Raw genomic sequence first — 20,753 nt, forward strand, 5'->3', positions numbered from 1 at the left:
ACGAATACATTACGTAACGGTTACGTCGTGTGTTAGCTGGGTATGTGTCTCCCATCTTGAACGAATGTTTCAAAATCATAATAGATGTAATTTTTGTCTTTGGGTTCAGGTTTTAGAGGCTGAATGTAACATTCGTGACCACCGTCGTTCGTCAAAACCTCGTAACAATGTACACAATACTCTGGAGAGCATTTGTGAGGTTTTATTTTCTCACCACCAGAGGGCGTTCTATAAACGGCATGGCATTTTGAGCAGAATCTCACAGATTCACACTGAGATATCTCGCCGGGGGTTTGTGATTTTTTATGTGTTTCGTAACAGAAGTTGTTTTTACAGAATCTCAGACATTCTGCACACTGTCTTGTTCTCCTCGCATACGAACGACATGCAGATGTCATACATATTTTGCAAACAAACTGACATTCGTGTGTTTTTCTGTCTTTATGCCCCTTGAAGCAGTATTCGCACACGTACGAGCTTCCAATAAATCCTGTTAAATTTTTTATTAGATGAAAATGTCCTTCGTGCAGAAATAGATGGACTGTCTTTGGGTGTAATTCGTCTGTGTTTTTGTACACCACCACCTTCCCAGAACAGTCTCTATAAAAAACTAAAATTTTTATGTCTAATTTATTTTCGAAAACCGACAAATTATGGAGACCTATCTGCTCGTGTGCCATAAAACCACATCCCATGTGAATCTCCATCGCAGGTGTGTGTAACTCTTGATCTGTGAATTCTGGATTGAGGAAATATGCTAGACAGTAACTCAAACACATTTCATTATCGATATTAATGGGGGTAAATAAATGCATTTTATTCCTACTGATACTCTCGCTGATAGCTAAGTCACTGATCTTTCTTCGTGCGCCTCCTGTTTTATCTCGCACAATTGAGATTTGTAATGTTAGGGTCGAGTCACTAGCCACATCAGCATTACTCTGAGCAACTTGCTCAATCTGATTTATAAATAATGAAGCATCGTGGTTGTTATCAGGTGTTAATACTGCATTTACTGACCCCGGCAAACTTTCTCCTGCAAGAGCTATGTTTATGAAGCCGGTCTCCCCCGCCAGCTGATGTGAAAAGTCAACCACATCGTTTAGGATATTATGGAGCCGTGAATTATATTCTACAAAATCGTTGGTCTGTATTTGTCTGAGATCTAACGATCTCTGTAGCTCTACCCCATTAAAACGAGGTCGTGGTGTTATCGTGAAACCCCGAACAACCCCGCCATCAGTCATCAGAGAATCTATCTCGGCACAGCTTAACTCCGTACGCCGCGTTTGAGATGTCCCTAGTGTACCACCTGTCTGTGCGCTCTCATCTCCATCATCCCCGGTCGGGTCTATCCAGCCATGCTGGTCGATTATAATATTATCCAATCTTTCCGTATTAGACAAATCAGTACTATTTAGACCTCTTAACTGTTCACGTATTAAAAGATTGAGTCTCTCGTTATTCTCAGACCTAGGTCTTGATCTTGAGCGAGTTATTTCATCACACTCTGAGTCGGTTCTCTGTCTTTTAGGAAACATTTTGATATGTTTTTTTTATTTTTAAAATTGTGTGAAACAGAAGGATGCCATCAAATATACACCACAATGTTGTTAATAGGTATACATCATAAAATGTAGGCTATTAGTAAAACATAATCACACATACGCACACCTCTAGATAAAAACAATAACAGAGAAATAGATTTTTAAAAACTGAAACACAAATACAAAATCTCACACACTTAGATAAAAACAATAACAGGCAAATGATTTTAAAACAATAACAGTGAAATGTTTTTGTTTTTTTTAAACTAGTCAATCATCATTTTATGTATCCCTCGATTGTCTCTGAATAATATTTAATCTTTCAGAGATTAGGGACAGTACAGTAATAAGCAACGAATGGTCATTCCTCACCTCCAAAAGGTTTTGCTGAAGTGATAAGACCGTGTTGCGCAACTGTCTGTTTTCTTCCAACACACGGTCTTGGCAAACACCGAAAAATTCCACCGCACTTCTTAAATCGGCGGTGTGTTGATTCTGTGTATCAATGACTCATGTAGAAGGTCCGTAATACCGGTCTGCGCTCTTGAAACTATATCCGCTGTCTGATGGTAAGTGAGAGGTAGTGTGGCTATTTCGATAACACGTTGGAAGCTTCTGTTTGCACTCCGTAAAGTGGCATAACTCAATCCACGGAGATCTGCAGCATTGTACAGAGGACTAAACCTCCGGTCGTCTTCATCACTGCTTTCTGATAAGTCCCGTTCAGAATTGATGGTGTCCAGTACCGATTGTTGAGAAGCCAAAAACACCTCTGCCCCTCTTTCTGGAGAAGAGGGGATTTCTTCTAAAGCAAAAAAATTTTTAAAAAAAATATATATATTATATGAATTATTTAATATAGATAAAATATAGTCTAATGAAACAAGAAATCTTACCGTATTCATCCGTATTCGGACTCTCGGGAGAATATTTTTCGAATCGTTTCTTTCCTCCAGTTGTCGATGTAACAGATTCACTGTTTTCTTCTAAAAACAATATTCAGTTCATTAAAAAAATTCAACGAATAAAATATAAAAGATTAGACCAAATAGTTTTCTTTTTCCCTTACCTCTCTCCGGATAGATTAATTCTTCTCCATAAATTTCCCGAAGACGTTTCACCCCTCTGCGTGAAGCGTCAATGATGTTAATCGATCCGGTGTTTGGCTCATCCAAAGACGGGCTCGAGCGGGAAGAATTCTCCTCTTCGACTGGACGTGAGGTTTGACGTTCGGTACTCTCTGTGTCCACGCAGAGCAGGGGTCTAGGGGTTGAATTGGGCGTGACGTCTTCGTAAATTTGATTGGTCGGGTTTAAATCAATAACCAATGGGTATTTAGCTGGGTCCGGCGGTTGGGCGGAGCTATGAGCCGGTGCCTCCTCTGTGATTTCTGTTGAAAGTAGCTTTTTTCTTTAAAACAAATATTAAATAGTAAATATTAAAAAAGACATGACAAAAATATATCCCCGTACCTTGAAAAAAATCACCTGGCACGACACCTTCGGGGAATGATGTATCATCTGCAAATAAAAGCATTTATTGAGATATCTTTTCAATTTTGTAGGTTATGATTTATGATAAAAAAAACTCACATAAATCGTTAAGAATTTCCACTAATTCGGGATCAAAAGAGGGTTCGTCTCCTTCTGGTCCATGATGATGATTTGTAGACATTGCGCTGGCTCGATGGTGTGTCTCCTTCGGCGGTTTGGTACGCGAATGAAATAGATTTGACTCCTTTTAAAGATTGCGATACGATGCGTTTTAAAAACACCTTTTTCCCCGCTTAATTTTCAAAGAAACCCTTCATCTCTGCATGTGGTATGGAATCTGATACGTGATTTGTATGACTAGAAAAAAACATGTCGAATTTGACCCATCTCTTCAAATAAGCTCTGCAATAAAACTAATTCACACAATTCCGTCAAAAAGAGAAAAAATTAAATATGCAGGATGCTACCATATGCCCCATAACACCTTGGTAGACATAGCGACGCTGTGTGTGTGTGTGTGTGTGGTATGATAGGTGAGAGAGCCTTAAAAAACTCTAGGGGACTATAACCTACTTTAAAATATAGAATAATTTTGTGACAATTAAATATTGGAAACCGTGACTATTTACCACATTTCATATGGATGTTTAAAGTGGTTTACATAAAAACGGTATAAAAACGATAGATAAAACAAATAGTATTTCACTTGAAGTTTCCGCTGCTTTTTAAACTCTTAACTGTCAGACTTTGGTAGGGGGATTCCTATGAGTGATGTCATTTGTATCATCCAATGACATCTGAGAGGTGTGTCTTAATCTTACACAGCCTATGAGCTTTGAGAGGGGCGTGTTAGGGGGGTGTGGTCTCTCCGGGCCGTTGCATCGGTTTTCTTTGGTCATTTAAGTCTGGCCACTGAGATGACCGGATGTGTTTTCTATTTGGGAGCTTGAAGGGGGTGTGGGAATTTCCCACGGTGACATCTGTTGGGGCGGGGCTAGGGGCGGGGTTTGTGTGTGTCTCTCTGTAGGCCTCTGAGTGCTTCATTTCTGACTGACCTGTGGACTGAATGGACGCTCTCCACTTTGCTCCACTACAACGAAGCACTTATATATCTTTAAACTCCGAGTCTTTAACAACTGGGTATGTAAAAACGTAACACTTTTTAAACTAGTTTGTGTTTTATGTAAAAGTTTTACAAATACTGGCTGAAAGTTAAAAAACTCTTAACTTGTTTTAATGTTTTAACATCTTTAAATAACACTAACTCATTTTTTAATATCTCTTTTAGAGAAAAATGCAATTTTAAACTTATTTCATTGATGTTTTAAAAGTGATGAATGTACATCTGTCTTCTTTAATAAAAACACTGATCTCACACTCTGGCTATGTCTTTATTGTACATTTTTTAAAAAGTTTTAATTTACACTGTTTAGAACTACTGAGCGTGCGAAATTTTCCCACGCTTCAGATGTTCAACCCCTAGGAGGCGTGACACAAATCCAATTTTCCCACGGTGTATGTACAGCCCATAAGTGGGAGGAGCTAGCGTGGGAAATTCCCACGGTGTACTGTACAGCCCATAAGTGGGAGGAGCTAGCGTGGGAAATTCCCACGGTCAAAGGGGCGGGGCTTTGAGGGCCATAAAGCAATAAAACTGTCAGTTTTTTCTGATGGAAGGTGCCCTCTACTCTCTGGTGAGGTTATGTATTCAAGGATGAACAGCGCATGTGTGTGTGTGTGTCTAAGTGTGGCCTTGTCCTCTGTTACTGACATGCTCAAGGCTTAAGTGTGAGCAATTAGGTTTTTTTTAGCATTCAAAGAAGAAAAAACTTTCTAGTGTCTAAAAGTCTACTGATTTAACATTATTTGAGACATCTATATTTTGTTTTGAATGTTTTGTGATATTTTCCACAGTGTCTGGTAGAATTTTCAATTGCTCTTGCTTTTGTTTTGTCGTATTCCCGGAGATCTGTGAAAACATTTTCAGTGTGAATTTTTGTCTGGTAAACATGTTTTTTTTGCTGCATGGAAAAAGGACCAGACTAGGGATTTCACAATATACCGGTATTGTCACGGTTCATGAATTCAATGTCTCATTCTCTCTCCGTGTGTGCATAGACATGTATAGAAAGGCTAGATGGCTCAAGGCGGAGTCAGCTGTGTCGTCACTTGGCGGCCATCTTAGGTCAGGAGACTGCGCTGCTGCTCCCTGCTGCTGTGGACGGAAGGTGAGTGACATACGCCAACTAAAATGCTCGTAACTTGCTGAATTCTTGACGGATTTACAAACGGTTTGGTTTATTACAAACCTTATTAACGTGGCTATGATTTGTGCTGATGCCGTTTGTGGCTATAATTTTTCACAAGTATGCAGTTAAATAGCCGCATCCCTGACGTTTATGACACACCAAGCCGTTTGAAAATCGGTTGAAAATTGAGCAAAATATAGTTATTTCAGCACTACATGCACAATAGACTTTAATGTTATAACTGGACGAGCGGTCCTGTCCTAAGATGGCCGCCGTGTGACGTCGTCGGGTCCCATTGGCTCTCAGCGCCGGTAAGCTATCTAGCCTTTCTATACATGTCTATGCGTGTGTGTGTGTTGGAGGCGTGGCCACTGATTTCTGCTGATCTGATGATCAGCGCCAGCTGCTACTGATTTGGTTGTCTATTTAATGTCATGCCATCCACCTTGTGTTTGTCAGATCGTTTTGGAGTTTCCTGTGTTCATGTACTGGGGCCTGTTTCAGAAAGGAGGTTAAGTGAAAAGAATGGGAGGTATGTTAAACCTGAGAAAGCAGAGTAATTCAAGCCCGTTTCTGAAAGAGAGGTAACTTATACTCAGAGTCAGTTACCATGGTAATTTACTCTGTGAACCTAACCTGGTCAGGAGCAGGTTTTCTTCAGTAAACCCAGAGTTTCTATCGGTCTCCTCCCCTTTTTTAAAGAGGAAGTGGTGTTTAAACACCTCATTCATTCTTTCAGTACATTTTTATTAATCAAATTAATCTTTTATTAATAATTAAAAATTGCAATTTTTACTGCAGTTTTTTTCCAATTTTTTTAATAAGATGAAGTCTATATAACTCCTTAACTGGCAACTGAAAATACAGTAGTAGATTAGAGTTACATAATGTAGTTCTAAACAAATTCAACAGAATTAAACTGTGGCATTTACTGAGAATCACTGAACTGTGTTCATCTGTGCACCAGAAGTTGATGGACCCTCCTCCTGCTGTTCTTCCACACTCTGGGGGCGGAGGGAGAGATAAGAATACCCGTTTATACTTAGATTTAAACTTTGATTCTATAGGCTACTCCACATAAAAATGTGAAATAATCAGAATGTGTAGATTGTTTGATGTGTAGACACATAATATTAACATTACCTCTGTAGACCTCTCTGTGGCAGCAGAAACTCTTTATCCCCATCGTCCTGTGAATATGAGCATTTGGTTGAGTGCACTTTATAACACTATTTGTCATAATTTCTGGTGTATTGAGTAGGCTACTTACAACTGCCTGGGGTTCTGTTGGGACAAGAGGCTCCAAAAGACAGATATTACCATCAGAATCTGTTGGGACCAAAAAAACCCATCCCAAAGTAAAATAAATGGAAATATCAAATAACCCGTATGTAAACCTCTACATTTTATGAGGCCCTTGGATCTTGGGGAGTGACTGGCTCTGAAGTCCCTCAGCCAAAAATGCTGCTGCACTGCTAGACACTGGATGCTTTAGTTATTTAATATCTCAAATGTTTGTAAAGTCAGGTAGCCTACACCCATGTACACTCAAGCCTTACTTGATTTAATTATGTTTTTATATTTAATTTTCAGCTGCTGCCATGTTCTTTTAATACCTGCAGGATTGCCCCTACATGAACATTAAAATTAGGTTGAATAACATACTGTTCTTCCAGTTTCACCTCTGATATTATAACAGTTGGGTAAGTTACTTGTATTACTAACTACAAATGACATCTTCAACAGTGTAATTAGATTAATGTAATTAGATTAATGTAATAATGACTATCTTTAGAAAGTATTGGTCTACTTATTACTAAATCCAATATCAACCTCAACCACTTGAACAATACAAGGAGAGACAAGAAACTGCACTTTTAATGCTTTCAAATAAACAATATACAATTGCATGAATTATTCTTGAATTGACCAAAGTGTGTAGAGGGAGAATGTTACATTAAAAATATAACTTTTAAAAATGTATGTTAAATATACAGAATTGTTCTATAGTCTAATATAATTACATCAGATTTTACTTTAAATTACAGAAGAATTAAGAGTAATCCCTTTAATTAAATTACAGTATTAATGTTCTAATACTGTAAAATTACAGTAATAATGTTCGTACTGGTGAGAAATATGAAGACCTCTTTTTGTCTGGCACTGTTGCCATGGTGACTCATAATATCTGTGCTCCATTGATAATGGCTTTTTATAGTTGTGGTGCACGCGCTTAACTCAGAGTAGGTCAACTCAGAGTTGATTGAACTAACTAATTTCAGCTGTTCTGTAACCGAAAACTCGAGTTTCCCATCTCAGGGTAAGTCAACTCAGAGTTCAAGTTTTAACTCAGAGTTGGTTGAACCTCCTTTCTGAAACGGGTCCCTGGTCGTCTCAGTGTTCCTTCGTCTTGTATCTGGATCCAGTGTTTGTCTTCCTGATCGTCTGGTTCCTCGTGTTCCCTGGAAGGCTGGTTGCCCATTTGCGTCCCTGCGCTGCCAAGGAGGGACTTCCGTGCACCTTGTTTCATCCGACCCACTGCTACTACTCTTGTTGGATGTTTTCTAATAAATACTGTTTATTCACTCGCAACTGAATCCTGCTTTATTGAACCTGACAGGGATTGACGATAACTGTGATATTTAAAAAATGAAATAACGTTATCTCTCAAAAAAGTTAGATCACCAGTAGATTTACTTCAAAATATCTTTATAGAGCTTTATTTATTTTCAAAATAGGCGATGTGAGCATTATGGAGTACTAAACTCTCAAATGTTATTTAGCTTTCATTCGTACTCGACGCCGGAGGGTGCCCTCACATAGAAAGTCCTCAAGTGAGATTCATGAGTAAGTTCCAGGAAATCCCTTATATGAACAAAGACATCCAGCGATTATTGTAGCTGAATACAATGCAGAGATATTTTGAATGATTAAACATGAATAGAATTAACACCCCATTGCGACAGTATTATGGTTTATCTGTGTTATTCAAGCCATCTTGGGTATTTTCATAGAGATAATGTATATTTATAATGCAATGCCAATCCGACATGCCTTTATCACTGTATATAATACTATAAAATAACAATTTCTTTTTAATTTCTATTTGACTGATTATTTTTTTCAAGATTTTTATAGATCGTGATACATAGTTATTTTGAATTATTTTGGCCACGATAATTGTGTAGTGAAAAATTTGATATCGTGACAGCCCCTAGACTAGAGACCAGATATGCCTTTCACATTTTATGCTACATGTCTCAAATGTCATGTGCAGCATTTCTTGACTTTGTGAACAACCAATACATTTGCAGTTCAGGATCATTTGTATGCAAAACTTTAAAACATTTTGGTCTAAAAAAGTATTTTCTGATTATTTCTAGTTATTTCTAGTAATCTAACCCTTACATTTAGTTTTGTGTAGTAATGTAATTTAGTAATGTTAAATACTATTTTGAAAATTACCTATTAATTTAGATGCTGTTAGCATTATGTTCAGTTTGTTTCTGTTTTCATGGACTTTGTTTGTTTTCATTTGTCACATGCCTAGTGGTGGAAAGTACTAACAAATTGTACTCAAGTAAAAGTATTGCTACTTAAGTAATAATTTTCTTGAGTACAAGTAGAAGTACTGAAAAATAATGACGCAAATAAGAGTAAATAAGTAGTTTGCTTAAAGGACAAGTTCGGTATTTTACACTTAAAGCCCTGTTTACAGATCGTTTCTGATGAAATAGAACGGTTAAGATTAAAATTTGGACACATTTTAGAATTTTAGGTTTCTTTCACTCCCCCCCCCCTCACTGATATGCTCACACAAAAATCGCTGCAAAAGATGCTTTCCAACAGGTTTTATCGTAGTTTTTGTCCAACTCCATTGACTTGGATCTGTAAACAGGGCTTTAAGTGTAAAATACCGAACTTGTCCTTTAAAAACTACTCAAGTAACTACTTTACAAAGTACTTTAGTATTATTTTTCTATTTTAACCCGAAATGGGGAGATGATAGAGATATGGAGCGCTAAACACTCACATATCATCTTCATTCATACTGGAAGCCCAGTACTGATTCATACCTCACGCAGAAAGTCCACAAGTGAGATTCATAGGAGTATTAAACTTATGACATTTCAGGAAATGCCTTATATGGATTTAATAACATGCAAATAGAGGCGTTTTGACTGATGAAACATGAAGACAAACAAGGTAATATATCTGTGTTCATCAAGCTATCTCAGGTATTTTCATAAAAATGATGTATGTCTTTAAAGTTAGTAGTTCACTATCTTTAAAGATAGTTCACCCAAAAAGGAAAATTAGCCCATGATTTACACATCCTCAAGTCATCCTAGGTGTATATGACGTTCTTCTTTCAGACGAATATAATCAGAGTTATATAAAAAAAATGTCCTGGCTCTTCCAATCTTTATAATGGCAGTGAATGGCTGGAGAAATTTTGAAGCCCAAAAAAGTGCATCCATCCATGATAAAAGTGCTCCACTTTTACTCCAGGGGGTTAAGGCCTTCTGAAGTGAAGGCTTGCGTTTGTGTAAGGAAAATACCCATATTTAAAACTTTATAAACTATAATCACTAGCCAGACAGATCTGCCAGATGGCCGTGCGCATCGATTTACGGAAGAAGAGTAACCCCTTGACCCAACGCACAACGTAATGACGAACGTGGAAGCTCAGAGGAAAGGGCAAAACAAAACACCTGTCACGAATTAGCAATTTTTAAGAGAAATGACGGAGGATTTCTATATAATAGAAGAGGAGCTTCAGTTTGTCGCAGAGCCCTATTTGTTTAAACCGCGAAAGGCATCTAATCTTTCGGTACTCCTACATCCTACGCAGTGGTGTAGGGGAGCGCGGGGCACAACCTAACGCGGGGCTAGTTGCAACACGCTTGTTTTAAATACTTCCGCACATGCTTGGATGACGAAACTTTGTGTATTTACTAGTTGCCATATCAACACTATATAGAAGAAAAAAAATTCCGCCAAATTTTTTTGGGGGAAGATATCCATAGACATTTATTAAACCATAGCAAAAGTAAATTTCTTACTTAAGTTAATTTTTCATCTCTATTTTTTGTGTTTATTTAAAATAAGACAAATCTGATATTATTTTAATCTCCAAGATGTTATTTAACAGTTGAGATAGTTATTTAATGCTTCGCTAACTAGCAGAAGACACTAGCAGGGTTTAAATCGCAGTTGTGCAGGCGGGGGCATGTTGTAACACTGCGTTACAATGTGCCCCTATTAGAAATATGCTATTATATTCTATACTTTTATTAATTTTATTGGGAAATGTGAGAAAAAGGTGAATAAAGACTGAGAGTCAATGTTCAGAAATGACTAATTATTTATTTGTTTTGAACTATGTTGTATAGCTGTGTTTTCATGTGTTCGTAGTCAAAACTCAAAAATGAGTTTATATTTAATTATTAAAAATTGCCATTATTTTATATGAAAACGTTTTTTAATTGTATTTTATTTAGAAAATATTTTAGTTTGTTTTGTATTTTTTTTTATTAGATCAGATAACATTTTAAGCTGTCATATGTTATGTTACAATGTGCCCCACACATGTTACAATGTACCCCACCTATGGGGCATGTTGTCACATTTCACTTCCATTCTTTCGGGGTATGTCAAGAAAAAAGTATATACTGTATTAATAAAACAAAACCACATAATTGTACTAGACATGTGGGAAATTAATGTGGGAAAAAATAAATACTCTGAACCATAAGTAGATTTACACAAACTGAGAAAGTCAAAAAGCGTTACTTTGTGCCCCGCTCTCCCCTAGTCTACGTGATACGCAGGTATACGCCGTATACCCACTAGAAAAGGCCAAGGATTTCCGTATACCCACTTAAAAAAGCGTGAGGATATGTAACAACTTAGTTTTGTGTCAGAACTTTCACACTTTCATTCATAAATTCACCCCGTTTGTGTTTGCGAAGCGACACGGATCGAATCGCGGAATCCAGTCACAAATGGAACTTGCTATATAAAGCAGAACGTCACGGAATTTGGCTATTTTTGAATGAATAAATCTAAAGTAGGGCTGTACAATGAATCAAATCTTGATATGGACTAGTGTATATGAATATTAAAGTTAAAAGAGACTGCAATTGTTCTACGCGTCTCTGGGAATGAGCGCTCAATGTCTGCTCCACTACACACACACACACACACACACACACACACACACACACACACACACACACACACACACACACACACACACACAAAAAAAAAATTATCCAACCCCATTTAAAAAAAGTCTGTCGTTGCCATCTTTTGGACATTCATCATATTGCATTGGATTTAATTGATTGTCCTCAAACCGAGCACTAATCTGTTTATTTTTATGTCACACATTCTACATTGATTAAAAAAGACAATCAAATGTATTTTTTAATGGTAGTATTATTTTATACAGAAATAAATTATTTATAATTCAGATGAGAATAAAGTTAGTGTTAACTAAAATTGTAAGGAAAACAAATATATTGATCTGAAATCTACTATAATTTGCTGCAAATAGGTTGACTATTTTATTAAAATGAAACTAAAATGCTCACGGCTGCATGGGCATTCATAACGGTGTGCGACTGCGTGTCCACGGCGAGGAACGAGCAGAACAGTCAACGTTTTTTATTTAATTCCAACTTCCATAGGAATTCATTGAAAACACTCGCTCTACTCTGCACCATTATCAATGTCTGTGCAGACAAACATATTTTACTTTCGTTGTTAAGTTAGCGATTCAAAAGCCCCCTGCGGTGTCACACGTCGATTAACCGGTGGTAAAATATTCTCACCGTCACATACCTAGTATATTTTTTATATAGATACAATTAGTAGGGAGGTTAAGTGACTTTTGACTTCAAGTTATGATGCAAAGGTCCCCTTTGGTATGGAAGTACCATAGGGCCATAGAAAATAAATTTATCCTAAGACACAAGTGAGATCACATTTTGTATCTTATATACGCAATTTTTTTTTTAAATGGCCGCCGACCATACTTGAGAGGCCCATATCTTTGCTTCTGTTATATCTATAATGACAAATTTGGTATCAACGTGTACATTTTTGGGGTCAAGGAGTCCAAAAAAATAGGTTCCAAGACTAAAAAACAATAATGTTGTCCTTACCATGACAATTGGAGGTGAAGTATGCAATTTTTTATTATAAAACACATGCCAAACACAACATGTATGATTTGGATGGGGGAGGAGAAGTAGCCTCTGTGATGCTGGCATAATATGCAGCCCATGAGATCCATTCTCCGGCTTCAAGGTTCTCTTTCACGAGAATGTTTCTGACTCTCTCTAACCACTGGTAGCCTTCTTCAATTACATTGATGAGAGGACGGGAGGCTGGATGAGGATGACTGTTGGTTTTCAGGGCAGGAACATACAAGACCTCATCTAGGCCAGGAGCCAGGTCCACTCCTCAGGATGTTTTTTGCTACCTTTTTTTCACTATTATTTCCTATTATCTTATACCTTGGGCCATCACAAGTTGATAACGATCACCCCCAACTCGGCCCCGTTTGGTCTCAGGGGCCAAAAAACACCCTTTTTGGGAAAAGCTTTTGGCAGAATGATGTAATTGTGAATATTAAGGTACTGCAGCTACATAAATGGCCATATAACCCTACAATTTTGCATGGTGTATCCTGACAAATATGGGCAGCAGCAGATGTGACGATGGGATGTACGTATCCATTCCCTGCCTCAGGGAACGAGGGTTACCACCATATGTAATTGAGACGTTCCCTTATCGGTCGGTCACTCTCGACGTATGTCGTGACTGACTGATAGGAATCCCTACCAAAGCGCCACAGCTGCTGCACCCATCCAGTGCCCTGTGTAAGCCTGTACCCCTTGTCCCCTTCTTGCCTGGATGGACGATAGAAAAGGGCTTACACAGAGCGTATCTGTCATTGTTGTTCCGTGATAACCCATACAGCGAGATTATTGGATAACACTGGGAAACCATGCCCTTTCTATGGAAGGGGAACGATGCGGAAGCCACTTTCTTCGAGGGAGTTATGTGAAAAAATACATATGGACTAGCCCGAAGGTTGTACTGCAATATTGGGTAACTTAGCCCAAGGGAAAGACACAGGGCTTCGATTAGGAGCAGCCGTGGAAGTATACACATATGGAATCCCCATAGGGTCACACATATGGAACCCAGCCTAACACCTGATCTCTGAAGGGAGTGGTGGGAACCTTGGGCACATAGCCAGGCCGGGGTCTCAGTACAACATGGTTGTCACCCGGCCCGAACTATAGGCACGATTCGTCGACCGAAAATGCTTGCAGGCCCCCTCCCTCTTGATAGAGGCCAGTGCAATCAGCAGCAAAGTCTTCAAAGAGAGAAGCTTTAAGTCTGCTGAGTGCAAAGGCTCAAAGGGAGCATCCTGAAGAGCTTGAAGCACCAGGGAAAGGTCCCAAGAGGGTATGGAGGGGGGACGAAGAGGGTTTAACCGGCTCGCCCCCCTAAGGAACCTGACAACCAGGTCGTGCTTTCCAACTGATTTGCCATCTATGTGGTCGTTATAAGCTGAAATAGCGGCAGCATGTACTTTGAGGGTGGAGGGAGACAGCCTTCGCTCCAACCCTTGCTGCAAGAAGGAAAGCACGGACCCTATCGAACATCTGCGGGGGTTCTCTCGGTGAGAAGAAAACCACTCGACAAACAGGTTCCACTTCAAGGCACACATCTCGTGGACGGCGCCCATGCAGAAGTGATGGTGTTAAGTACCTCTGCGGGTAAGTCACCTAGAACCAGAGATGGAGTTTCCAGAGGTCCGGACGCGAGTGCCATAGGGTGCCCCGTCTCTGAGTCAAAAGGTCCTCCCTCAGAGAAATGGGCCAGGGAGGGACTGTCACAAGGAGCATAAGTTCAGGGAACCAGGTCCGGGTGGGGCAATAGGGGGCCACCAGAAGGACTTGCTCCTCGTCCTACCTGATTTTGCACAGGGTCTGTGCAAGTAGGCTCACTGGGGGGAACGCATATTTGAGGAGGCGCCGGGGCCAGCTGTGTGCCAGTGCATCCGTGCTGAGTGTTCCCTCAGTCAGGGAGTAAAACAGCTGGTAGTGGGAGGTCTCTGAGGAGGCAAACAGGTCTGAGCCTCCACCTGAGCCTCCCCGAACTCTCTCCAGATCAGCTGAACTGCCTGGGGGGTGGAGTCACCATTCTCCCGGGAACACAGCTCATGATAGCTCGTTGCCCACACGGTTGAGCACACCGGGGACATACATGGCTCGAAGTGACCTCGGATGCTTCTGACTCCAGAGGAGGAGATGGCGGGCGAGTTGTGACATGCAACGGGAGCGTAGACCACCTTGTCGGTTGATGTACGCAACGGTTGCAGTGTTGTCCGTATGGACCAGCACATCACTGTCCTGTAGCGGCCTCTTTAAGTGGCTCAGAGCGAGACATACTGCTGGCAACTCGAGGCAGTTGATGTGCCAATGCAGTTGAGGGCCCGTCCACACCCCTGACACTGCATGCCCGTTGTACGTGGCACCCCAGCCGGTGGCAGAGGCGTCTGTGAACACCACAGCATGCCTGGAAACCTGTTCCAAGGGGACTCCTGCCCGCAGGAATGAGGGGTCTGACCACGGGCTGAAGGTCTGGCGGCACGCCGGTGTGATTGTCACCCGGTGAGTGCCGTGATACCACACCCATCTCGGGACTCGGCCATGAAGCCAGTGCTGAAGCGACCTCATATGGAGCAGCCCGAGCGGAGTTACCACTGCTGCCGCTGCCATATACCCCAGGAGCCTCTGAAAGAATTTCAGTGGGACCGCCGTCCTGCCTTTGAAGGTGTTCAAAGGTGGTTTCTCACAGGTTTGCGTTTAAATTCTGTGTAGAGAGAATGGTGTCGTCTTAGCGGCCCCTAATTTAATAATAAATGATCGTTGCGACGGAAGCGAATCAATCAAAACTAACTTTAGATGGAAAATAACTTTATTAAAGAACCGCTATAAAGCCAAAACAATCTAACATGTACCTTAAATTATACGCGTATCTCTGTTAAGCTGCTTTGAAACAATCTACATTGTTAAAAGCGCTATATAAATGAAGATGACTTGACTTGACTTGACTTCAAGCAGTTCAGCACCGACTGAGCGCGTTGCTCTGTGAGGTGCGCTGTCTGTGCGACCGAATCCAATTCCATACCGAGAAAATAGATCCTCTGCATGGGGGCGAGTTTGCTCTTCTTCCAGTTGACCAGAAGACCCAACTGGCTGAGGTGCCTGAGCACGAGGTCCCTGTGTTCGCATAACTCGATCTCGAGAGTGTGCTAATATGAGCCAGTCGTCGAAATAGTTGAGGATGCGCACGCCCTGTTCTCTCATGGGAACAAGGGCCCCCCTCCGTAGAGCCTAGTCAGGCATTCACGATGATAAACAGCATTAATAGCAACCATGTCACCAGCAGCTAGTTCAGCCAATAGATGCTTGTCACCCACCACCTGAGCACATTCTTTCACTTTTCTATCCAAGCCAAGGGTGGCAGCCCTCCTCAGTTCCTTTTTTTTGCCCACTTCACCACAGAAGAGACACGGTTTATCGAATGGGTCACATGATGTTGAGGGTCTGGGTAAAGCGAGTGTGGTGTTTTTACTGGGCTCTGTGTTTTTTCTTGCTCTCTCAACTTTTTGTTTATCAATCGCATTTCTGCAGCTTTTGTGCCACACCATAGGATTTTGAATCATCAGCTGAACTACATCCTGACTACCACCACTAATGTCCACTATAAACTCAGGCAGATCCCCTAATGCCTTCAGCTCCTGGATGTTATCTAAAGCTTCTTTGTAACATGATTTCAATCTTTCAGGATTGTTTCTCAGTTTGAATGATGAAGAGGGATCTAATGTTTTTTCAATCTTTAGGGCGGACTGACATAGGAAGCATAAACTCCAGTCACGGCATTCCATTATGGCTAATCTGAAAAAAGAAATGAAGTTGCTTTAACATCATAAGATAGATAATATGAGCATTAACAAGCATTCGCAAAAGTAAAAATCTATCAAATAATGAAGCTAACTAACTAGATAGCAACATGTAGGCTATGTGCTTGCTTCAACAAAAATGATGCTAACTAGTCACTAGCTAGTTATGATGAAGCTAACTAGATACTAGCTAGCTAGTTATTAGTTATCAAACACATTTTTCTATTTAATGAGAAAGTCATACGAACCTCAAAGTGTTAACCTGTCACCTCTGACTTTCAACAGCTGTCACAGCTCCAGGTGCAGATGGGATGTGTTGTTGCAGGAACTGATTTGCTATAGGCTACTCCTGACTGGTCGAAATCTCATGCTACTTAGGACAAATGTAATGTACAGAAGTAGCTGCACTGCTTAAATACAAAATTAAAGTTTTTGAAGGAAAAGATAAGTAAAGTCACTCTTATGACACAATTTGTATGTGAAATGTGCATATTTACCACCAATTGTCATGTTATGGGGAATTTTTTTGTTTTTTTTAAACTTGAAACCAATTTTATTGGATTCCTTGACCCCAAAAATGTACACTTTGACGCCAAATTTGTCATTATAGCGATAACAGAAGCAAAGATATAGGCTCTAGAGTATTTTCGGCGCATTGGCGGCCATTTTTGAAAAAACCTGTTTATTTCTGATACAAAGTGTGATCTCACTTGTGTCTTAGGATACATTTATTTGTATGACCCTAAGGTACTTCCATACCAAAGGTGACCTTTGCATCATGACTTGAAGTCAAAGGCCTATTTTTTGGGCTTAACCTCCCTACTAAATAGGCCTACCTGATTTTGAACACAAGAGGGCAGTATAGCCCTATGTGTGACTTGACTTTTATGGGACTAAATAGTACAATTACTATTTTTAAACTTATAAATAATTATTAAATTGAAAAAAAAAGAATAAAATGGGTTTAGTTGTGATATTTGTATACTTTTATATAGAAATAAATGGTGTATAATTACATTTTTATAAGATATGAGGCTTTTAGTGTTTCCTTTTTGTACATTACTTTAATCCCTCACCATAGCAAAACCGTTTGAGATATTTATTATCCGTTCACAATTTAGCATCTTTAATGTATTTTCATCATGTTGAAAAAGTTTGGTGTGATTAAAATAAACCACTTAAGAGGAGTGGGTAAAAATTCAGAGGCTGATTTTGAAAAGAAATCCACATTCAAACCAAAATATCTGACTTCCTGCTGGTCGGAGCTAAAGACTGTAAATTAGAAAGTTGTCCGGCTCGATGAAACCAATATACTTACTCATTTTTGTAAATGTACGTAAAACTAACCCCCCCCCCCCACTTTTGACAAAAGCATTTTGAAAGTGACACACTTCCTGCTGCCAGTTGGTGGCGCTATAAGTTTGACTCACAATAGTCACATCCATGTGATCGGCCTCTTACAACGAACACACTGCTTAAGTTTCATCAAGATCAGATAATGTATGCAGAAGTTATAACACACTTCCTGTTTGCATTATTCGCCATAAATTCGTTTCCTCGCCACGGCCAAACCTTTCGAGATATCAAAAATCCTTCCGCAATTTAGCATCCTCAATGTCTTGACTTCATGCTGACCGAGTTTGGAGGCGAAAGGATGAATTTCCTAGGAGGAGTACATTAAATTCCACAGCATGCGTTTCCAAACAACCCATAATAACCGACTTCCTGTTGGGCTGGCGTAAAACTTAGAGCACGAAAGTTGTTCGGCCCGATGAGATCTATATGTGTAAATGCTCCGCCGCATTTGCGCGTGCAATTGAAGAGTGCGCACTACAGCAGTATAGCGGCTGACAGGACAGGAAAGTCCGTTTTTCTGAGGTGAGAGACTTTTTATTTCAGCGTACACTTACGTCTCTGGTAGTTCCTATTGTGCTGGGTTCTCTGAAGTAGTCGTGATTCACCTCTCACAACGTAACATGCTCTAAACACATCACGCAGAATAATGTAAGCGGCTTTTTCTTTTTTTTTTTTCGCGGCTTTGAACGATTACGTAATCGTGGCATCCGTAATCGTAATCGCGATTAGAAATTCGATTAATTGTGCAGCCCTAGTTCATTCCTACTTCCATAGCAAATAATGGAAAACCCTCGCTCTGCTCCGAAGCATTATCAATGTCCGTGCGGACGGGAGTATTTTACTTTCATATTAGCGATTTAAAAGCCCTCGCCGGTGTCACACATCGATTAACCGGTGGGAAAATATCCTCAGTCACATACCTAATATATATTTATATATAAATATTTTATATACAAAAAAGCAAGGCCTTAGAGATTTATTTATCATTTAATGCAGAACAAATGAATGAAATGGTTAAGCTCTTTTCACTGTAACAGACAGACAGCCACACACACACAAACACAGAGAGAGTGAGACCCCCTCCTCCTCCTCACCACACACACACAGACACCCCCCTCCCCTCCCCACACAGACACACACACACACACACACACACACACAGAATGGCAGAGGGCACTCTCTCTGTCAGAGAAAATCCACATTCAAACCAAAATATCTGACTTTCTGTTGATCCGAGCTAATGACTGTAAATTAGAAAGTTGTCCGGCTCGACGAGAACAATATATGTGAGTAAAACGGACTAAGTTATAACACACATTTTGTTTATCTTTTCTCGCCATAAATTCGTTTCCTCGCCACGGCCAAACCGTTCGAGATATCAAAAATCCGCTGGCAATTTATCATCCTCAATGTCTTGACTTCATGCTGACCGAGTTTGGTGGTAATTCGATCAATTCCCAAGGAGAAGTATATCGAAATCCAGGGGCATGCGTTTCCAAACAACCCATAATAGCCGACTACCTGTTGGGCAGGCGTAAAACTTAGAGCACGAAAGTTGTTCAAGCCGATGAGATCTATATGTGTACCGAGTTTCATATTATTACATGCAAGCGTGTTTGATTTATGGACAAGTGTTCGAATCCCATTCCAGGGGGCGCTGTCGAGTCCCCCTGCCACGCCCGGGTACCAGCTTCAGCCTGGCTCTAATGGCTGCAGGTTCTGACCTGTGTGCAAAGTTTCAAGAGTTTCCGAGCATGTTAAGGGCCCCAAAAGCCCCTGAAACCATGAAAACCAATAATTAAAAGTATTCTCACTCAAAGAAAAATATCCCCCCCCCCCCCTCTCCCTCTCCCTCTCACAGAGAGAGAGAAAATTCTTCGAAACATCCGCATTCAAACCAAAATATCTGACTTCCTGTTGGTCGGAGGTAATGAATGTAAATTAGAAAGTTGTCCGGCTCGACAAGAACAATATACGTACTGAGTTTTAACATTGTAGATAAAAGTATAGACCTAACTCCCCCTCTTTTGACAAAAGGTGGCGCTACTGAGCCCCTGCACCATTGGACCTGACGTCACGAGTGGGCCTTATCGATAGGCTGCTGCAGTTGCCGTAGGGCAGCCAATAGGCGCGCGAGCCGTCTCGCCTGTGTCTGCATGCTGCCGCAACGCGTTTTATATTATTTCAAAATTAAGGATAATTTTTTGGCTTCAGTATCTCGCGGAAAAGAGATTTTCCCCTAGCGTAAGACTTACGCAGTACTCGTTCCCTCTCTAGAGAGAACCGAGGTTACGTTAGTAACCGAGTACGTTTTGGAAATGTTGTTTTGAATTTATTGCACCAGTGTGTAAGACTATGTTGTAGTGTGTGTGATTTTGAGGGCTTGTGTGTCCTGTCTGAGGTCAAAGTTTGGTTTTTCAGCAAGAGTGAATGCTTTTGAGTGTAGAGCTTCATTTTGACCTGAAAATAGGATGTTTGGGGAATTGGGTGAGACGTTATGGATTTGTGTTTACAGTTTTGAGAATACTAGGCATAGTTTCAAGAAATGTGTTTAAGCAATCGAGAAAAACTGTAATAACAAACAAACAAAAACTTTAAATCATCATGAAGCCATAATATTAATAAATAAAATATGGTATAATTACAGTTTGAAAATGACTTCCATGATATTTTATTTAGTAAAAGTATGCCTGGATCACCCAACACAAAGTTGTGCGTTGTGGGTGAGACCTCGCAAAGATTACACCAATATTAGATTTCTCAAACATTGCATGCTTGCACTATGCCTGAAACTTAGTAATCAACATGCATTTATGTAGGACTGTCAAAAAATCATCTGTTATCATGGTTTAGTTGTATTTTAAAACACTGTTTTTCTTAAGATGTTGTGTCAGACGTATTGGGTAGCATGATTATCTTGTTTATCAGGTTGATATTTGTAGAAATAAGCAAAATACATTTATAAAACAAAAATAACAAGTTAATGGCCTTGTGTCAGAACACAACAGGTATGAAGATATGTTTGGTTTTTAACTTTTTATTCTAACTTTATAGCTAGATTATCCTTTGAAAAGTGTAATACAGTATTTGATTTTTACACACGCAGTGTTTTCGC

This window comes from Leuciscus leuciscus (genome assembly GCF_965113295.1).
Source record: "Leuciscus leuciscus genome assembly, chromosome: 10".
Lineage (NCBI taxonomy): Eukaryota > Metazoa > Chordata > Actinopteri > Cypriniformes > Leuciscidae > Leuciscus > Leuciscus leuciscus.